Below are 21,336 nucleotides of genomic sequence, written 5' to 3'. Positions count from 1 at the left end.
TCCTCACGGCCAGAAAAGGGGCCAAGGAAATAGATGGAAGGCGATGTAAAATCAGTGTACAAATGACTCTTTTTGAGTCTTTGGTAATTTTCTCTTACTGGATCACTAGAGTGGGCCATGTGCAATTAACCAAGGCAATTCTCAAAATGCAAGGAAATTCATTGATAAAGGTTCAACAGGAGTCAAATTTCATCTGAAGTTTTCTGCTGCTTTCATATGTCTGGGAATTTTCTGGTTAACTCTAAGAAAAATCAGATTATTTGGATGCTTAAATAAAGCATTTTTAACGTTGTCTCTTTGCTAAATAGGTAAGCCTTCTACTTAAGGTGTTCACTCAGTTCCATATTTTTATTCTATCCTTCCAGAATACAGGTTATTGTTACTAATTTGGATGGCCAAAGTCAGTGTGTGGAACAGAGATAGACTAGGCGGTCTAGAGGTCAAGCTAGCACTGGACAGAGGAAGCAGAGAATCCTTAGTGGTTCAGTATGCATTCCTGTGATTTCAGCCTCAGAGAACCCTGCTTTCAGTGAAGTTGTTGTTGGAATTGAATCCTTTAAAGTAGCCAGTATCCGTTGGAAACATAAAGACTATTTTGTAAGAATCTGTCTTGCAGAAACTTTTGCTTACAGCATGATTTCCACTGCTTAGCAAACTGTCAGAATTTAGCATCATTGCCAGAAAAGAAAAAAAAAATCTCATCCTTTCCTTTCTTGAGAAAGAGAGATTAAAAAAAAAAAAAGCCTCACTGTACTTCAGAGTCATTTTAAAGGTTAATTGTGGCCTCAGAAAGTCAAGGGCATTTGATATTTATAAAGTAGCAGATTTGGGCTGGAAAGTACGACCGTCTGGTGGCCTGCAGGTCAAGCTCTTCATGCCTAATCCCAACCACTCATATTTGGTTTATGAAATAAATGTGTCTTAAAATCTCACTGAACCTCTTCAACTAATTTATAGAATTTAGCTTTACTCAGATAGCCAATGGTAGTTGAAAATGTGTAAATTAATTGTATGAATTTATCTTTCACAATAGAACAAGCATATGCTTTAAGGCTTTTCACCAAATAAGAACATTTAGTTCCTACACGTTATCTCGTACTGATAAAATATCTATATCTATTTATCTTTTAATCTGTATGTTTACCCAATAACACAAAGCAGAAATGAAACTGGAAATAATTCCTAGCTTTTTTTCTCTTTTTTAAATTGGACATGTTACACAATGTTGCATTTGTTTCAGGCGTACAACATGGTGATTCCACAAGGCTACACGTCATGCTGTGCTCACTACTGTGCAACGAGGTTGACTCTTGTTCTTTCAATGCAATCAAACCTTATGAAAAGGTTTAGTTTCCTATTAAAATTTTCTCTTTAGTGCAACAAGTTGTGTAACTGTTGTATACACTGCTACTGTCATTTGATTTACATTTTCATTAGAATTAAACAGTTGCAGACATTTTCATTTACAGTTCTCTTTATAGATGGGAGCTTCCCCATGAATGAATGAGATGTAAGAAAGAAAGTCGTTCTAGAAGCCTAGCTGTGGACCTAATATGAATAATGCAGTGCCCAGGGATTATGGTCATTTGTCCTCTTCAGGAGCACATGTCTATTCTCTCGAGATCTTCCAAAGTACAACACAACACAACAACAAAACCAAAAAGCAATACAAACTGAAATGGGCTGAATTATTTTAAGAAAAAACGAGTTATGTAAAATACAAGAGGATTCAAATATCTTCGCATTTATAAATAAAGTTAAAATGATTGAAACTGAGACTGTTTTTAATATTAACAAAACAAGCCTCCTTTTATATTTTTCTAGCATCAAAATGTAAAAATCTATTCCCTTAAACTACACAAATCTGTAACAGGTTCCAGATTCTGTTAATCATTTATATCATACCTGTCTGGAAATATTGAATATCATTCAGACAATCAGTAAGCATTCACTGTGTGCAGATCCCTGTATTAGAGATCTGAGGAACAGGTAAGAAGTAGGCTGTAATCTCTGGATAGTGGTCTTCACGTTTAAATCTACAAAAATAATTACTCAAAATGCTAGGTAAAATGCAGATTTCCAGGCCCAACTAATAACTCTGCTTCAGTAGGTCTGGGGTTGAGCCCAGAAATCAATAATGATTTAACAAACACCTTGGGTTATTCTGACGTTAACATTATTAATACAAATGAAGTGTTCCGGGAGAATGCATTTTTATATCTTGTGTAATCTTTACAACACTATGAGATGGTTGCTTTTGTTACCTTCATTTTATATAGTTATGGCAAAAGATTTCAGGAGAGGTAGTGATGCAGGGGCTCGGTACATGGGACTTTGAGAAACAGAATTGTATGTGTTCAAAGTTGTCCTGATGAAACAAAGGCTGATTGAGAACGTGGCTGCTTACATGTGATTTATTTCAAAGTAATTTGCTCAACTTTTGTTTTGCTTTTCATAGTTTTACAAGTAGACATGGATAAATGACATCATTTCTTCTTAGAATACAGTGAAGGCTTCAGAAAGAAAAGTTTTGCAAAATTTAGACATGCATTTTTTAAAAATTTTTTAAACATTTATTTATTTTTTTGAAAGGCAGAGACAGAGCATGAGCTCGGGAGGGAGAGAGAGAGAGACACACACACAGAATCCAAAGCAGGCTCCAGGCTCTGTGCAGACCGCTCAGAGCGGTCTGCACAGAGCCCCATGCAGGACTTAAACTTGCGAACCACGAGATCATGACCTGAGCTGAAGTCAGACACTCAACTGACTGAGCCACCCAGGTGCCCCTAGACATGCATTTTTTTGTAGACTTTAAAGTAGGAGGGGCGCCTGGGTGGCTCAGTCAGTTGAGCGTCTGACTTCAGCTCAGGTCACGATCTCATGGTTTGTGAATTTGGGCCCCGCGTTGGGCTCTGTGCTAACAGTTCGAAGCCTGGAGCCTGCTTTGGATTCCGTGTCTCACTCTCTCTGCCCCTCCTCTGCTCGCATTCTGTCTCTCTCTCAAAAATAAATAATTTAAAAAAATTAAAATAAAATAAAGTAGGAAAAATTGGCCATCTAAACTGAATTTATGTCTGGCAATAATTTTATTTTATTTTTTAAAATATTTTGTTGTTTAAAATATTTTTCTGCTTGAAATACCATGATGATAAATTTTATAAATGCCAAGGTAACTCAACTGTGTATTTGTAATAGGATATTGATAAATTCATTTCATTTTAAAACAACCCCTGCCTCTTCTGAGGGTAATCACTCTTCTGACTTCTTTTTTTTTTTAATTTTTTAATGTTTATTTATCCTTGAGAGAGTGAGAGAGACAGAGAATGAGCAGAGCGAGAGAGGGACACAGAATCTGAAACAGGCTCCAGGCTCTGAGCCGTCAGCACAGAGTCCAACGCGGGGCTCGAGCCCACGAACTGTGAGATCACGACCTGAGACGAAGTCGGACGCTTAACCGACTGAGCCACGCAGGCGCCCCATCACTCTTCTGACTTCTAACACCTCAGGTTAATTGTTGCCTATGTTTGAACTGTGTCTTAATGGAATTATAGAGAATGTACTCTTTCATGTCTGGCTTCTTTCTGTTTACATTATAATTGTAAAACTTTTCTGTGTTGTTGCCTATAGATATAATCCATTCATCGTTACTGAACGGTGTTCTTTTGTATAAACATACTGCAATTTATTCATCCAGTTTACTATTGACAGACATTAGGGTGGTTTCCAGTGTTGGGCCATTATGAATAGTGTTTCCATAAACATATCTGTAGTTGTTTGTTGGTGGATGTCTCTCTTGGATATCTATTTAGTTGTAGGGTTGCTGGGTTATAGGAATGTATGTATTCATTTTCTATAAATACTAATCAACAGTTTCCCAAAGTGATTCCACCAGTGTATACTCTTAGCAACACATACTCTCAGCAATGTATGGAGAGTTCTATTTGCTTCACATCTTTGTCAACATTTGATGTTATCTTTTTCATTTTAGTTATTCTGGTTATTATGCACTGGTATACCGTTATGGTTTAAATTTTCATTTCTCTGTTGACTAATGAAGTTGGGCATCTTTTTGTATTTTCGTGAACTATTTAACATTCCCTTTTAAGAAGTATCTATTTAAGTCTTTACCTATTTTCTCATTAGGTGATTGCTCTTCTTTGTTGATTTGTGGTAGTTATTAATATATTTGTTTCTTTGTCAAATATTTATACTGCAGATGACTTCTTCCATTCCATGGCTTGTTTTTTCACTTGTAATAGTGTCTTTTGACAAACAGAAGGTTTTCATTTTACTGTAGTCTAATTAATAAATCTTTTTCTTTTTATGTCCCATTTAAGGTATCTTAGACCAAATCCAGATCATGACAATGGTCATTTTTTTCCTAAAAGGTTTCTTGTCTTATTATTATATTTAGATATGAAATTATTTGAAATTAATTTTCTGTTATGGTATAAGTGAAGGTTCAAGATTATTTTTTCCATGTGTACCTCCATTTGGCCCACACTATTTGTTGAAAAGGTCATACTTTCTCCACTACCCTGTAGTGTCACTTTTATGTAAATCGGATAAATGTAGGTGTTGGGTCTATCTCTGACTCTACTCTGTTCCATTAGTCTCTTTGTCTACTCTTTTGCCAATTCTACATTCTTAACTACTGTAGCTTTATAATATCAATATCTGGAATTAAGTTCTCCAACTTGTTTTCCTTCAAAATTGCCGTAGTCCTTCTTTGCCAGTTCATTCATTTTGATACGAAAGAAAGGAAAATATGGATGTACAGATGCAAATAGCATGAAAGATTTGGTTTTGGAATATGAAGTAGTTCTTTTCAGAATTATTTTACTTTCTAAGTGAAATAACAAATGAGGTCATTAGCTGAGAATAAAGATCTGGAGGTTTAGAGACAGAAATAGAAAATATTCTTCCCGGAGAATAAGAAAGTGAATTAAGTAGAGACATGTTGTATAAATATGGGCCACTCAGCTGAGCCTACTTGAGATTTGTGGTCATAAATTTAAACAGAAATTCGGCGTCATTTGTTTGTTTTTCTCGTGCCATGGCCAGGGGCTGGTGTGCCGAAGAAGTGCCATTGAAGAGGTAGATTTAACTAGATTTGGAGCTTTGCCAAATGAATAGAGTGGGATCATGGACTCTAAACTTGGCAAAGAAAAGGGGAAGACAATGAAGGGAGTATGTCCTCTAGAAAAGTGCCAACGTCAATGAATTGACTATTTGGCTATGGTTGAAGTGAGGACAGTATTGTAGAGTTAGAAAGCAAGATAGATAAGCAAGTGAGGACACTAATGTAAAGTTGGAAAGCAAGGTAGTTGGAGAAGTGATCAAAGTTGTGTGAGCAGTACAGTTTTGGGAAATGACAGGGGAATGGATGCTAAGGTGAGATTGAAGAAAAAAATGTTTGGAAATGAGGAAGGCAAGGTATTAGAAGGGCAAGGTATTGGATGGGTCACTTCAGTGGATATTGGAATCATTAACAACAATGAGAGAAGCAGTATTCAAGAGGACAGTGAACCAAGTACTGGAATCATTTATGAATGAGAGGTAAGGGGCAAGACCTGGAACTGGGTAAAGAAGTCAAAGGGGAAGATAGTCTATAAACTGTTGCCTTGCTTTTCAAAGGAGTTGAAATTTTAAAAGGAGACAAGAGCCAAAATTGTCTGGAAGCGCCAGTGAGGAGCTGGAAGGACACCCATCCCTGTTTTGGGCGCTGTGATAATTGGGGTATGGGTAAAAGAACAGCCCCAAGTTGAGAGGGTGTCAGGGATACCTAGCAATCAACTAAAGCAAGAAGGTAGAGAGAATGTCCAGGAAAGAGGGGAGGTCATACTGAATTTTGCTAATGGCAGAATTTCAGGAACAGAAGGCTTCTTGACTAGGGTTAGGGGGTTAGGAGAAGAGAGGGATTGATTGAATCAGAGTAGAGGATGTAGAGATACATAGAGATTCAAACCCAAGTTTGAGTGAAGAAAGATACATTGGGAAAACTGGAGTTATAGTGAAAACACAAATGATGCTGAACGGCATGTTGGGATTTTTTTCCAGATGATCTCCTAGGAGATTAGTGTTCAATTTTAATTATAGCCTCATCCTGGAGAGTGACTGAGCTGGGCCTCCTGGTCCTTCATCGCCAACTATGCAGCCATAGTCAGACACATAGTCAGGAGCCCGGAGGGCCTCATTTGGTCCGGAAGATAGGATCCATGCAGACCTCCTCTGTAGACTGCAATGGGCAGTGGAAGTAGAGAAGCATGTCTCTTGGAAGTTTACAAAGTATTGTTTGTAGATATGAAATTATCAATGAGTGGGGTGCCTGGGTGGCTCAGTTGGCTGAGTGTCCAACTTGATTTTGGCTTAGGTCATAATCTCTCATAAGATGTGTGTTCACTCCCTATGTCAGGCTTCTAGTACAGACCAAGTTTAGGATTTTCTCTCTCCCTCTCTCTCTGCCCCTCCCATGCTCACATGCACACGCTCTCTCAAAATAAACAAACTTAAAAAAAATAATCAATGAACAATTGTTCTAGCGTTGAAAACCTTGAAAAAGTAATTGAACTCTTTCAGCCAGTCTCAGAGGAGAAAGATTCAAGGAAGCTAAGAGGAGTAAGGGTTGATTATTCCATTTCATAGGCATGCGGGTACACATTTTCCCTCTGCTTATATTGTAAACATAACATCAAGAGTCATGCATGCTTTGTTTCCACCCACTTCTTTTATCCAAAGCCTAGTTTTCAGTAGTGTTCTGCACACTCAGAGTACACAATAAATATCAGTTACTAAGAGTTCACTTATTACACTCATAAATATTTAGTTAATGCATAAACATTTAGAAAAATGTTTATGGTTAGAAGTTTAGAAGAAACAACTTTTTTTTCCAAGGCTTACTTGGACTTTGGAAAATGAATGTAACAACAAATGGATAGGAATGGCTTTAAAACCTCCATATCCATTTCAAAAAGAACAAGTCAATAGAGGAGACCATTCAACAAATAGCTGCCTCTTCCTATTTGATCATATGGGTTTTTCTGACAATAGACTCATGGTCAAGTAAGCTATTGGCACACTCTTGTAATCCAAGTCCCTAATTTTAAGTGAGGCTTTTTAAAAAGATTCCCTTTGAAATGAATCTCTATTCAGGCGATCCTGGTGCATTTCCTGAATGGCTGCTCTGAAAGGTGGAAATTTATCCAGGTGTAGAGGATTGAGAACATTTTGTTTCATCCAAACGACCTCTCTGAGAGAGATCAAAGGTGGGAGGAGCAAAAAAAGACATAGAGCCCCTGCTTCTAAGATGAGCTCAGTACGAAAGCCTTTTTTATTTCAAAGCTTGGTTTCATTCATATTTTTCCTATAGCAATATTTCAGAAATAATTTCACTGTGATCTTTTTCTATATTTCCCTTGGATCTAATTATTGTGTGTTAAAATATTCTATCATTCTAGATAGTAAATATTCCTAGTAGTGTTACTTTATTGAGACATTCATTCCCCTGTGTGCTTTTCTGCAAAAAAAAAAAAAAAGACTTTTTACCTCATTTACTCCCTCTCACTTCTAATTCACCCAACATATTTGCTTTACTCAAGCGTGACTCTCATTACATCATCAGCCTCAGCAAACACTCTTCTTGGCTCACCACTAACTGCCACAGAATAGGAACAGAAATTAACTTTTACTGACGGCCTTATCATGCCAGTCACTTTTCAAACATCCTGTCATTTGATCTTCACAGTTACCCTGGAGGTAAATATTTTTATTATTTTAAAAAATATTTATGAAATATTTAACAAATGTCTTCCTTTCATAGATGATATCTGAAAGTTTTATCATATGTCATTTTATTATATAAACTCATCATGATCACACAGCCTCTAAGTGGTATAGCCTGTATTTGAACCTAAACTTGTGTGGCTTCAACAAGACCTCTGCTGTTTTCATCAGGTCATTCTGCCCTACATGAAAATTGTAAGCACCTTAGTCCAGTTTTTAAAAAAGTGTTTAGCCTTATTTTCCTCTCTCAACCTTCACACTCTACCCCAGCAAAGAGGATAATTCACTGTTTCTTAAGCACATACCATAGTTCACTTTCTTCCTTCTTTTGCACATACTGTTTCCACTTCTTGGAATTCATGCCCTATCTCTCTCTGCCCCAATGCCAGCCACTCAGACTCACCTAAAATACCCCCTTTCCCTTACAGCTTTCCATGATTCCTTAGCCAGAAATAATTTATTCCAGTGATGACCTTTCATAATTCTTTCTATTACTGTCTCATTACACATGATTTCCACCTCGTTCATAGTTGTCATTGAACCTTATACCTCCCTTGCCAGTTTGTCCCCAGAGCAGATTCTGATTTATAATCTCTATAAATCTCACAGTGCTTTGTACTAATAGGCACTAAGCATATGTGTGAAGAATGAATGAATGAATATATGAATTGATGAATAAATGGTTATTTATTTCCCTCTGACAGGCAATGTGATAGAGAAGAAATACCATAGAATTTATAACGAGAAAATCTGAATTACAATGCTGATTCAATGAACAAATTCCTGACTGTGACAATGAATACGTAGTTTAATCTTTCTGAGACTCCATGGTTTTATCTGTAGATAGGAATAATGATATTATTTATATTACCAATCTCAAAGGTTATTCCATTGATGAAATGAGGTAACATATTAAAAATTTATGGAGAATTTTAAGTCTATACCATTTTTAAGTAAGAATTCTTTTAAATTTGAAGCTATAGCCCTATAATTTTTAATCACATACAAACTTCAAAGTAGTAATAATTTGGTCTTTTTCAAAGTTTTCTGCAACAGTCATATCTTGTTTCCAATTTCAATCTATCAGTGCAGAGAGTTAAAATTATATCCCATATGTTTTAATTTTTATACATTTTATCCACCAAGATTTCTCACATAACATTGTTAATTCTGAGATGTTCAGGAAGGTGATTAGGGGTATATATTTTTTTAAGTTTCTGTACTTGGAGGTTTTTTGTGGTATTGTTGTCATCATGCTTGACAGAATCTAATGGAACTCTGCTAAACTTATGACAACTAAAAGCAGATGCATATTTAAACAATGAGTTAAGAGTGCAACACTAAAAGAGAAGGAATGGAAATAGAGTAATGGAAAGGCCAGTGATTAATTACTTCAAATTCCTTCAGTCAACAATAACTTTTTTATTGAATATCATTAACATATCTCAGTCAGTTTTGAATGCCAGTTCACCCTTGGAGCTACCACTCAGTAGGTATGCAATAATTTTGAATTAAGACATTGCTCTTGGCTTCATGGGAATTGGAATTTTATATACTCTATGATCACTATTTCAGTTACCTCCGAAATGATTATACTGCCTGCAGCATCTGATTCTAACAGTAGGATGTGAGTGAAATTTCAACACTATCAAAATCATACCACTCTCCTGCTTATATTCCTTTAGAAGCTCTCACTGCCTCTAGGCTAACGCCCAATTTCTAAGCATTCTATATAAGGACCTTCAAAATATGGCATCTGACATGGTTCTGGTGCAATCTCCCAACACTTTCCCATTTATACCTTCTTTGGATTATCAACTGCCAGGGCACTTGTACTTATCCACAAGGGCTATGCCTCCAATCCTCCTGTTTCCATCTAAGCAGGTTTACCTTTACTAGAATATTCTTCATTCTCCTCTGGGAAAATGCTACTGCATCCTTCCAGACCCTCTGCTGCCTTCATCTCCAATCCTTCTCTCGTCGTTTCTTTACTTCACACCAGGCAGAATCAAGTGTCTTCTTCTCTGTTCCTACAGCCTCTCCTGTCCATTTTTGTAGTAAATTCTAATTATTTATTTCCTGTTTCATTCCAATTCCAAAATGCACAACATCACACTAAACTGTAAACTTCTCACAACATAGTATATTTTTTAAAAATACATACCCTAGTGATTAAAAGCAAGGGTCTTGTAAGACTATAAGCTTATATATATATAAGCTATATGTGCTACAGTTTTCTCATGGGAAAACTGTCATCAGAAAATGGTCATCATAATTATAATACCTAATCAAAGAGTATATTGTGAGGCTTAAGTGGGATTGTGTAGGTAGAACATGTAGAATAGAGTCTGCCACATAGAAACCCATGAATATATACTGTGTGTGTGTGTGTGTGCATACATGTATACACACCTTTATTAGCTTGGTTATTATCTTCATGCTGGACAACCTTAAGCTTTCCCACAAATAATGAATATTGATAAGCAGACTCTTAATAAATATTTATTCAATAATTATACTGCATCAAGTGAAAAGCTCTTAATGAGAAATATTAATAAATATGGTAAGTGCTTTATGGGTGACATACTTGAGTTTATTCTGAATTTTAGGAGCTTCCATATTTTTCATTGATTAGTACAATGACTTAAAATTTTAAAGGAATTTATTTTGTTTTGGATTTAAAGTTTATTTACTTATTTTGAGAGAGGGCGGGAGCACACATGTGTGCAAAAAGGGGAGAGACAGAGAGATAGGGAGACAAAGAAAATCCCAAGCAGGTTCCATGCTGTCAGTGCAGAGCCCCATGCAGGGCTTGAACCCATGAACCATGAGATCATGACCTGAGACAAAGTCGGTTGCTTAACCTACTGAACCACCCAGGTGCCCCAAAGAAATATTTTGACTTAAAAATTGTAAACATCTGGGGGTGCCTGGGTGGCTCAGTCAGCTAAGCATATAACTCTCAGTTTGGTGCTAGGACATAATCTCACGGCTCATGGGATCAAGCTCCATGTTGGGCTCTGTGCTGACAGTCCAGAGTCTGTTTGGGAATTTCTTTCTCCCCATCTCTGCCCCTTCCTTTTTCCCTCTCTCTTTCTCGCTCTCTCACAAAATAAAGAAATGAATAATAAAAAAAAATTGTCAACATCCATATCACCATTGCTGATCAATTGAGATTTGATACTACATTGAATAGAGTTAGGTGGACATAAAGATTCAAATTGGTAACAACCTTTAACAACTGTTCAAGTATAATTTTAAACCTTATCACATTCAGAGGAAGCAGCTATGTTAAGTGGAAGTTATTTGAAAAGCAGTGTGCTATGTGGAAAGAACAGTAGGCCTAGGGTTGAAGACCTGTAAGTGGGAACTTACAGTAAAACTTTAGATAGGTTACTGCATGCCTCTGAGTCTCCTCATCAGATGAGCTTAATAAGAGCTAACAGACCATTAAGTTCTGGTTGGTTATCATATTATATGAGATCATGTTGGTGAAAGTGCATAAATATTTCCTGACATATAATAAATGCTCAATACATTCTAGTTTTAGGGTTTTTAATTTTTTTTAAACATTTATTTATTAATGAATAAATAAATCTGAAGCACAGAGCCTGATGTGGGTCTTGAACTCACAAACTGTGAGATCATGACCTGGGCTGAAGTCGGACGCTTAACCAACCGAGTCACCCAGGCGCCCCTCTAGTTTTAGGTTTAACTGAATTCTACAGGGCATTTATTTTGAACAGAAAAGGAAAAATCTTTCCAAAGTTTCAACTACTCTTTTAAATTTTTTCCAAAGTGGGGATTTGTAGAGCCTTACCAGAAATTATATGACAATACTCAGGAACCCTTTAGGTTTACTTTATATAGGCTTTATAAGCCTTTCCTTGGGGATGATATGATATGGCAGCCAGCACAGTGATAGAATTCTTAGAATTCAAAGGGATATCACACATAATTTTTTTTCCAGAATCAATAAGAGTGCTTCTCTATCATAACACCAACGCCGATCTACCAAACCCCTGGGCCTAGTAGGGAGACAACCCAGAAAATAATCATTAGGTCATTGCCCCCTTGCTGAGGAGATATATGATGTGCCTTCTCAATACTTGATTGTTCTCATGTTTGATTGCAGAGGGTAAGGTAACCAGACTTGGATAAGAAAGAGGCTGAGGAAACTGACTAGACTCTATGGGAGTACTGGAGTGTTCCATGCAGTGTCCAGAAAGGCGTTGTGAGCATGATTTGGGAGCATCCAGTGTCCAGTAAGGCCCAGCCAACAGGTAGACATAGCAGCAGGCACTTGAGTGGCAACCAATCATTGATTAAATTCATAACCACGAATTCAAAATAGACACTCAAAAATGCACAGCGATCTTCTTAACTCCCTTTAGTATGTATTCCATTCTTTAGAAGTACTATTTCAAAATTTCTCATCTCCTCGAACTGCCAATATCCTCTCATCAGCTTATCTTACTTCAGAATTCCCTTGAGACAGCACAAGCAATAATGAATACTCTAAACCATAATATTAATGTATGCTATAAATTACCTATAATTTTAATTTATTACAAATTTATAAAAAGATTTGCCACCATCTTGGATCTGAAGACCTCAAGAATTTTAAATTGTTTTATCAGATTTTAAAAAAATTATTTGGGGTTGAATGTTATAGGATTAAAGACTGTGTTACATTTTTTGAACACACCAGGTTCCTGCACAGAATAAATATGTATCATAAAAGTATGTGAGCTGAGTGTATCAAGCTCATCAAATTAATTTTTGTTTTTGGTTTAGATTATTTTATTCACACTTGAAAATATAAGCTCAGATACTTGAAATCAGTTTTGGTTTTTACTTTCTTTTTATTTGCTTGGCTTTTTGGCTTTCGTTCTCATTCGGTTGCCTTTGCAATGCTCTGAAGTCTAATTTAATCATAAAATTTTCTAAGAGATTTAGTTGAAGATAAAATCTAGGGAGTAGGGATATAACATTTACTTGGCATTTAACAAGTGTTAAGAAATATATGTATATATGTTTATTTATTTGTTTAGAGAGAGAATAGAAGAGGGGCAGAGGGAGAGGAAGAGAGAGAATCTCAAGCAGGCTCTACTGCACAAAGCCTGAAATAGGACTCAATCCCATGAATTTGAAATCATGACCTCAGCTGAAATCCAGTCTAACACTTAGCCAACTGAGCCACCCAGGAGCCCCAATAAATAAATATATATTTAAAATATAATTAAATATATATAATGTAAATATATTTATGTAAATATATATAATAAAATATAATATATATTATATTTATATATAATATATATTATATATATATTATTCTCTAATATATAGTTTCTAATCTGTCTGTGTATATCTCTCTCTTTGTCCCAACATGTATATAGGCCTCATCACTTTGGGGTAAATATTATTATTCACATTTTATATATGAAGAAATCAAGCTCACAAAAATAAAATATCTTGGCCAAGACCCCATGGTAGGTAATGAGACTAGAATTCCAACCCTAACACTATGATTTTTCCACCACATTGCTCAGATGGTTGATAGGATAGGTTTAGTATAGCTGCACAGCTTATCTTTAGAGTAGAAATCAGTAAATATCTTATTGAAGTAAAGCCATGACAGATTAAAATAGATATAGCAATTCTAAAACACAGAAATTCATTTTCAAATTGGCTTATTCATACAATTCGGGGGAATTGAAGTAAGTTCTTGTTACCCATTTGCATCATATCTAAATTAAGGACGACACTATTTGTTTGCCTTTCAAAATTTGTACTACTTAAATTATTAATCAAACTACATTTTCTCACATTGAGGTGAAATGAAGAACTAAAATTGTCCATGAGGTATTTAAAATATAATCCCAGCTCTATTTTTAAGCTTATTTATTTATTTTGAGATGGGGTGGTGAGGGGCAGAGAGAAAAGAGAAAATCCCAAGCAGGCCCCACACTCAGCGCAGATCCCAACACAGGACTCGAACCGTCAAACTGTGAGATCATGACCTGAGGTGAAGTCAAGAGTCTGATGCTTAATCATCTGATTCCAGCTCTATTTTTGTTACTATGTTTTGAAGTAATAGTTGTCTAGTTTCTATAAAATGTTTTGTTTAAATTTGACTTTGAAACGTTTTAAGGATTTTTTCCCTATGTATTGTTGACTCTAATCTCTTAAATATTATCAATTAGACACTTAGAACTGTAAGATGTATGCAATAGTGCAGGGCATAAGAATCACTTGGAAAACTTGTTAAAATATTCATTCCTCTGGGCCCTACCCAGAAATTTGGTTTCAGAAGGTCCTGGGTGGGGCCTGAGATTGCTCATTTCCAATAAACTGCCTGGGGATGATGAAGTTGCTAGTGTGGAGACCACAGTGAGAACAGAGTAACCCAGCAATACACTTTTGGTCTCCTAAGGCTCCATGACTGTTTATTGCCATCTTTTTTTTTTTTTTAACGTTTATTTACTTTTGAGAGACAGAGCACTAGCAGGGGAGGGGCAGAGAGAGATGGAGTCACAGGCCCCAGGCTCGAGCTGTCAGCACAGAGCCTGATGTGGGGCTGGAACCCAACAAACCATGAGATCATGACCTGAGCCGAAGTCGGACGCTTGACTGAGTCACCCAGGTGCCCCTGTTACTGCCCTCTTTACTTCTTTCTCTTTTTTTCCACTATTTAACACCCATTATATGCACAAGACTGTTTAAATACCATCTGAGTAGCAAGTGTAGTTAATTCTTGTGGCTTTCTTTACATCCTCTACAGTTGAAGGCTTGTTCAGGTCACGTAGCTCTGGCTCTTAGAAGAGACAGCTTCTCTGTTAATGCACTTCTGCTCTCCCACAAAAGGAATGATAAAAAGATTCCAATGTTGGGCAAAGCAACTGGCTCAAGAGCAAAAATAACTGAATTTCTGAGAACTAAATCATGAAATTAAAAGTGCTAGTAAATAAAGATATTTTAGCACATTGTTCTCTTTTAGAACTTTTCTACCACAATGCCTACTTAGAGAAAATGGACATTTATTTTGAGGTCTTATTTAAATCTGTAAATTAAGAATTTATTTGACCTAGCTTACATCAGTTTCAGGATAAGTTCAGGTATATCCTAATTCTTAAAAGCGTTGTAGCTAGTCTGAATTAACTGTGGAATTCACTGTCATCATTTACCTTTAAATGAAATTGAATCATTTGGTTCCATAGTCTGAGATTTGCTAAAATAGTTCAGTGATTTGGTTTTAACAATAAAACTTCTCATATCTCTCTTCTGATATGGCTCTGAATGATCACAGATGCCAAAATAACAAAACAAATTTAAACTCAAGGTTCTTTTTTTTAGACAAATGTTAAGCCTCACCACAAATCTATGAGGAAAGGGAATGTTAATATTTCTCAATCTTACAAAGGAGTCTCCCAAAATAAAATGTATACCCTTAGAAGTTCTGTAGAGGAGAAAACTATACAGTGACTATTTCATCACACTCATATGTAAGCCTTCATGAAGCTTTCCATTACCAGTGAATGGTTCTTGAGGTAATCACCCTTGATTTAATTGGGGTTCTTGTTTTTATTTCCCTGAGATTCATTCATCATTCATTCATTCACTATTGAGCACCTACTCTTTTCCACATACTGTTCTAGGCACTGGGAAACATATCAGTCAACACACCCTACAAAAATCCTTGTTCTCGTGACATTTATATTTTAGTGCAAGGAGTAACACATAAGTAAAATATATAGTATATCAGAGGATGAAATGCTCTGTGAAGGAAAATATAGCAAGATAGGGGATGGGAGCTAAGAGGCCAATATTATGGAGGTCACAGAAGGCTTCATTAAGAAACGAAGTGAAGGAAGAAGCCTTATATACTGATGCTCCCAGCAGACAGAACAGTAAATGCATAAGCCCTGTGGTAGGAGCACCTTTGATATGTTCAGGTACCGTTAGGAACTCATTTACATAGATTGCTCAGAGGGAGTACAGAGAAGAATAAGAGGAAATAGGGTCAAGATCGTTAAAGGAGCCAGACTCTATAGTGCAGTGAAGACCAAGGCCGGACAAGGACTTCCACTCAGAGCAAAATGGGAGCTACTGAAAAGCTTAGAGCAGAGGGATGACAGAACCTAACTTAGTTTTAACTGAATTGCTTTGGTGTTTGTATTGAGGATAGATTGTAGAGGTAAGATTTCCAGCAGGAGGACCTGGTCAAGAGATCCTTTATTAGCCTGTGCAGAGATTATGGGCTGTGGAGATGGCTGATGGAAAGCAGTGGATTCTGAGTATGGTCCACATTAAATTTCTTTATGGACTACAGATAGATTGGGAAGAAAAAGAGGAGTCGAGGACAACTTCAAGGTCATTTGTTCTGCTATTAGCAGGTAAAAAAGTGTGCTCACTAAAGAAGGTAAAGTTACTACTGACTACAAATTACAGCAATGCCTTTGGCAATTACATTTTACACTTCAAAGCCCACCAATAAATTAGAGCCTTTGTTTCTCCCTTCTCTTCTGCCTGACTCTCTGAGTTTGTATAATTTGAGGCAGTGCCATAACATTTATATTTTTTCATTGAGCAGTACAGTTGAGGGAAAAAAGCATGGTAGATGGGGTTAAAAGATCTGCATTTGAGTTCTGGCTCAGCCATTCACTAATATTTCCAAGGGAAGACAAAGAGTATGGTTGAATATGGAGGAGGCAGCTGTGTCAGAGCAAGAACAGGGGCTTGTTCGGTCCCAGAGTCGCCCAGAATGGCATTAATAGGTGAATTCACCATTCCCATCACTTTACCTCCTGAGACATGTGGATACAAACCTACACATTATTAGTACAGTACACATTATTAGAATTGCTCAGATGACTGCTGAAAAAAAGGAAACGAACAAGAACAGCCAATGTATAAACTCAACATTGCTCTCTATTGCCATTACACTGAAAATGCTGCTACTTTAAACAGATTAAATATCAAGTGTATACCCACATGCACACATTTCTCCCTTTCTCTTGGGTTAATGTCAAGGCTAATGAGTCTAAGTGGTATTTTGTGGTTTGTTCTTCACCTGTATTTATATAGTTAGGATTTTTAAGGATCTACTTCTGGCAATAACTTTTTTTTTTAATTTGAGGTATGCCCATTTTGTTTCTTTGTTTAAAAATGGCTAAAAATAGAACATCTGCTTTTATTTTTAGAAACCATTCATCTAAAAATACTTTTTCACGTTGGCAATCTCCTCTTTTTGTTCTCTCTTTTGTTCTCTAAACAATTTATGGAGCAGCCTGGGTAAGTTGTGTCACTGCTGCTGGTTTCTGTGTTGTTTTCTGTGTTGTCTGTATACACTGTGCAGATCCAGACACAAGCTTTAATGAGATGAATGTTTGCTTCAGGACTTCGTTCACCTTATGTATCTACCTCATACTGAGATCGAAAGGTCTACCTTCAATCTGATATAACAGTGAGTCCAAACTTTACCTTTCTTGAATTTAAAAAAATTTTTTAAATGTTTTATTATTTTTGAGAGGGAGAGAGAGACAGAGCATAAGCAGGGAGTAAAGGGAGACACAGAATCTGAAGCAGGCTCTAGGCTCTGAGCTGTCAGCACAGAGCCCAACGCAGGGCTCGAACCCACGAACTGTGAGATCATGACCTGAGCCGAAGTCAGACGCTTAACTGACTGAGCCAACCAGGTGCCCCTCCCTTTCTTGGATTTTTAAGTGCAAGCACTATTAAAAAAAAAAAATGTATACCAATGCAAAAGGAATTTTCAAAATTATTTTTTGAAGAACACTGAATCTCAAGAATCTTTTACCATCTTAAATTTCTCCTCAAAATCCCTTAACTTTAAATATTTAGTGAATTCATTTTGTACTGTCTTCTAAGAGTTACCTCACTTCCCAAGTGCTGCGGTCTTTCAGGGCCCTGTGATTGGGGCTAGCTGTCACGCCTCAGGCTGTCTGTGCAGGAGTCATACAGTCCTTGCTTTGTCCCAGGGCTTCTCTTTGACCTTGAGGAGCTTTCCAGTCCACAGGTTTGTCTGCCACATGTAAATTGATTTATTTCCATGTTGGACCTGAAACTTGTTCTGTGACTTACAAACTCTTTTTCTGTTGTGGAATTTTTTACTCAAGTAAAGTCTTGATGGAAAATATATATAAAACAGATGAAAGTAGAGAGTCTGGTAGAGGTTCCTGGCCTCAAACTCTTCCTTAAAAGGCAGGCCCAGGGCCCCTCTGCCCAGTCTTCAGGGTTTCTGGGTCATGGTCTCAACCACTTAGGCATATTTTATTTGCTCTGTGAGCAATTTTCTAACAGGTCAGGAAAGATATATTACAGATACGTTACTGACTTAATGCTACAAATGAGTAGTTTGTTGACAATGCAGTCATTCTCGAAAATAGAGACTATAGGGAGCACCTGGGTGGCTCAGTTGGTTAAGCCTCCAACTTTGGCTCAGGTCATGGTCTCACAGTTTGTGAGTTCGAGTCCCACATCGGGCTCTGTGTTGGCAGTGGAGAGCCTGCTTGGGCTTCTCTCTCTGCCCCTCCCGTACTTGGTTTCTCTCTCTCTCTCTTTCTCTCTCTCAAAATAAATAAACTTTAAAAAAAAGTATAGAGAATATAGGCCTCAAGTTACAAATGTGAAAATAATGACTCAGCAGCAGCAACAAAAAGCTGTCAATCTCTTAAATGTGTTTTATATGTAAATGCTTTGAATTACAACATATTTTCTTTTACAAATTATGATGTTTGTCATGATGCTTTTAAAGAATTGACCATAGTTTTTAAAGATGAGGCAGTTAGTAATAATCTTAAGGTATTGTAACGCTACAGTACAGAGGCACGAAAGACTTTAATATCCAAATACAGGTACATGGATGTATGTGGAAAATAATGAAACAACAATATCTGTACAATGGGGAAAACATTCTAGGTAATATCAGACTTTCATTTTTTTTCTTGTCATCACATATCATTTCAATAGCCCAATAGAGTGAAAAAGAGAACAATGAGACTATTATTCAATAGAGAAGTTATAGGTAAGCCTGTTGCAGAACGGTTATTGAGAACTAACACTTAAAATGTGTCCTCCTTCTATGCATAGTTTATGAAATGCCAACTATGACTCTACTACCTCATTACCATCTCTGTCTCTTTAGCAGGGAAATCAGTAGGAACCTGTTCAGGTGAAGTATGAGAAGCTGGAAAGATGTAATAATGACAATAAGAATGGAAAAAAAGAACAAAATTTCAAGAGATCATCAGTGATAGAATGGACATTACTGAATTCCCAAATGAGCATAGCTTGAAATGAAACGAGGAAAAACCAGAAGACCTTCAGGAAAGTTCTCTTTGGGTGGCAGGTAGATCACATAACATTAACCAAAGTAGATATTAATCAAAATACAAGGTTGTGAATATTCTGACTTTAAACTGTGCTGCTTGTCTTTGTATTTGCATTCCATTTTTCAGAAACCAAATGTCTTTTGATTATATGCAACCATATAAATCCATTCTGGTGAAACAGTTAATCCCACATCATTGTCATCCCACTGTAGTTGCCAAATGATCTAAAAAAATCATGACTAAAAATAAAAACATGGTAAATAAATATAAACTGAAACATAGGAAGTATCTGTCAAAAGATTTGTAAATGCCACACATGATCATTGTAAACCCTATAAAAATAAAAAATGATAGCAAACTGAGGTTCTTCTAGCAAATTTTGAAATTCCAAAAAGATAAGACATGGAAATAATGAAGTGCTGTTTCTCTCTTACCCCGGTCTCTCATAAAAGCTAAAATTCTGTCCCTATTGAGACTGTGAAATTGTTCACAGGCTCGCATATGTCACTAATATTTTAATAGCTAGCTGTCTCAGAAAGCTTTATTACTCTGACTCATATTTGGCCAGAATGATTCAATATTAGAGAATCAATTCACTAGATCAGAACTAATCTGTGCATTTGAAACATGAAACAGAAGACTTTTCAAAGGAAATGTCATGCATATTTAGACGTAAAGCTGTTAACAGAATAGAGCATTGGACTGAGGGTGAACAGAATTATTTTCACCCTTAGTGTGCTGTTGGCTTAGGAGGTTTATGTTCTGTGTGAGCCACTCAGAAAGAGGTTTACAGCAATGTGAGGCTCATTACTTAGTTTAACACTTGCCTGAAAAGAAATGTTTTTTTAGACAGTTTTAGTTATTATTAAAATTTTTATAATGTTTTTACATTGCTATTTTAAGANCTAAAAGGGCCAATGGAGTAGAAATAGAAATGGAGAGACTGGTGCAATCTGTGAGGGGAGTTTGACTTTGAAACAAAGGCAAGAGAGAAATATTCTGGTGATTTAAAAAGTAGCAGGGTCAAAGAGAGGATATTTTCAAGATAGACATGTGCTTGAAGATGTTGGTGAAGATATAGCAGAAAACAAAGGGCAATTAGCAGAAAGTAGCAGAAAATAAAGGTAAAGTAAAACCATTGTTTAAACAATGTAAATGGTAAATTTTTATCACAATTGCCCTCTTCTCTTAACCTCTTTAAAATCTTATTTGTCCATAAAGATCCAGATCAGAGTCTGTCTTTCTCCAAATCCTCCTTGCCTTAAGCTCTGTTATGCACACACACACACACACACATATATATATATAATAGGCAGTAATAAAATATTCAGGTTCTGAATATATATATGTGTGTGCTGTTATGCACACACACACACACACACACACATATATATAATAGGCAGTAATAAAATATTCAGGTTAACATCCATAGAGGAAAAAAATATATGCAATCTATGATGTAGGGGTCTGATATTTGTATAACAGGTGTCTGATTTCGGGAAGGTAGTACAAACAAAAATAATAAATGGATGTCTTAATTTCTCTACACACAGGGAAACCTTCAACTGCATTCTATCTTTAGTCATAACATTGATAACACTGTGCGACTGGTTACGTGCATAATTTTTTAACATTAATATTGCCTCTATAACTCTCTCCCTGGATTTTCATAGAGCAATGCTCTATGTACAGGGACATTCGATAAAGTAGCTGTTTCATCTCCTTTTTCACCAAACTACTTCACTCTTCAAGTTGCATCAGAACTGTTGTTCAGTTTCTTTTCCATAGTATTTTGGAAGGAAAGAGTAAGAGGAAATAGAGGCTCCAGGCAGTGGCAACAGCTGGAAGGCATCTCTAATTAGATTCCAGGTGGACTTGGGCCACATTTATAACTTTCCATATGCTGGCTTACAGTTCTTTTTAAAAAGGTTCCCAAAACAACATGCAAATTTAAAAAGATTTGCTGCATTTGTATATGTCACTCAATGTGAAGTTGTTTTCCTTGAGCACCTTAACATGGAACATAGAATGGTAGTCACTGAATGCTAACTTAGAAGATGTCATCCAAAAAGGATGTCTAAGGAGGGCTGTGTGCTTGACTGATTTGTTATTTATTCATAAAAGTTTTAAGATTTCCATTACATCTTAAATTAAAAGATATAAGCCTGTTGAAATTCTGACTTCTGAGTTTTTTTTC

The 21,336-nt window shown here is 36.4% G+C and overlaps 1 protein-coding gene across 1 annotated transcript in view; it reads left to right on the top strand.

The window, feature by feature from the left end:
* ARSJ (arylsulfatase family member J) overlaps nt 1–21,336 on the top strand; it is an 82,813-nt gene that overhangs the window by 1,966 nt on the left and 59,511 nt on the right. The window lies entirely within an intron of this gene.

The sequence above is a fragment of the Crocuta crocuta genome, unplaced genomic scaffold, assembly GCF_008692635.1.
Source record: "Crocuta crocuta isolate KB4526 unplaced genomic scaffold, BGI_CrCroc_1.0 scaffold52, whole genome shotgun sequence".
Classification (NCBI taxonomy): Eukaryota; Metazoa; Chordata; class Mammalia; order Carnivora; family Hyaenidae; genus Crocuta; species Crocuta crocuta.
The sequence above is the reverse complement of the archived record's forward strand: the minus strand, read 5'-3'. Positions and strand labels throughout refer to the sequence as shown.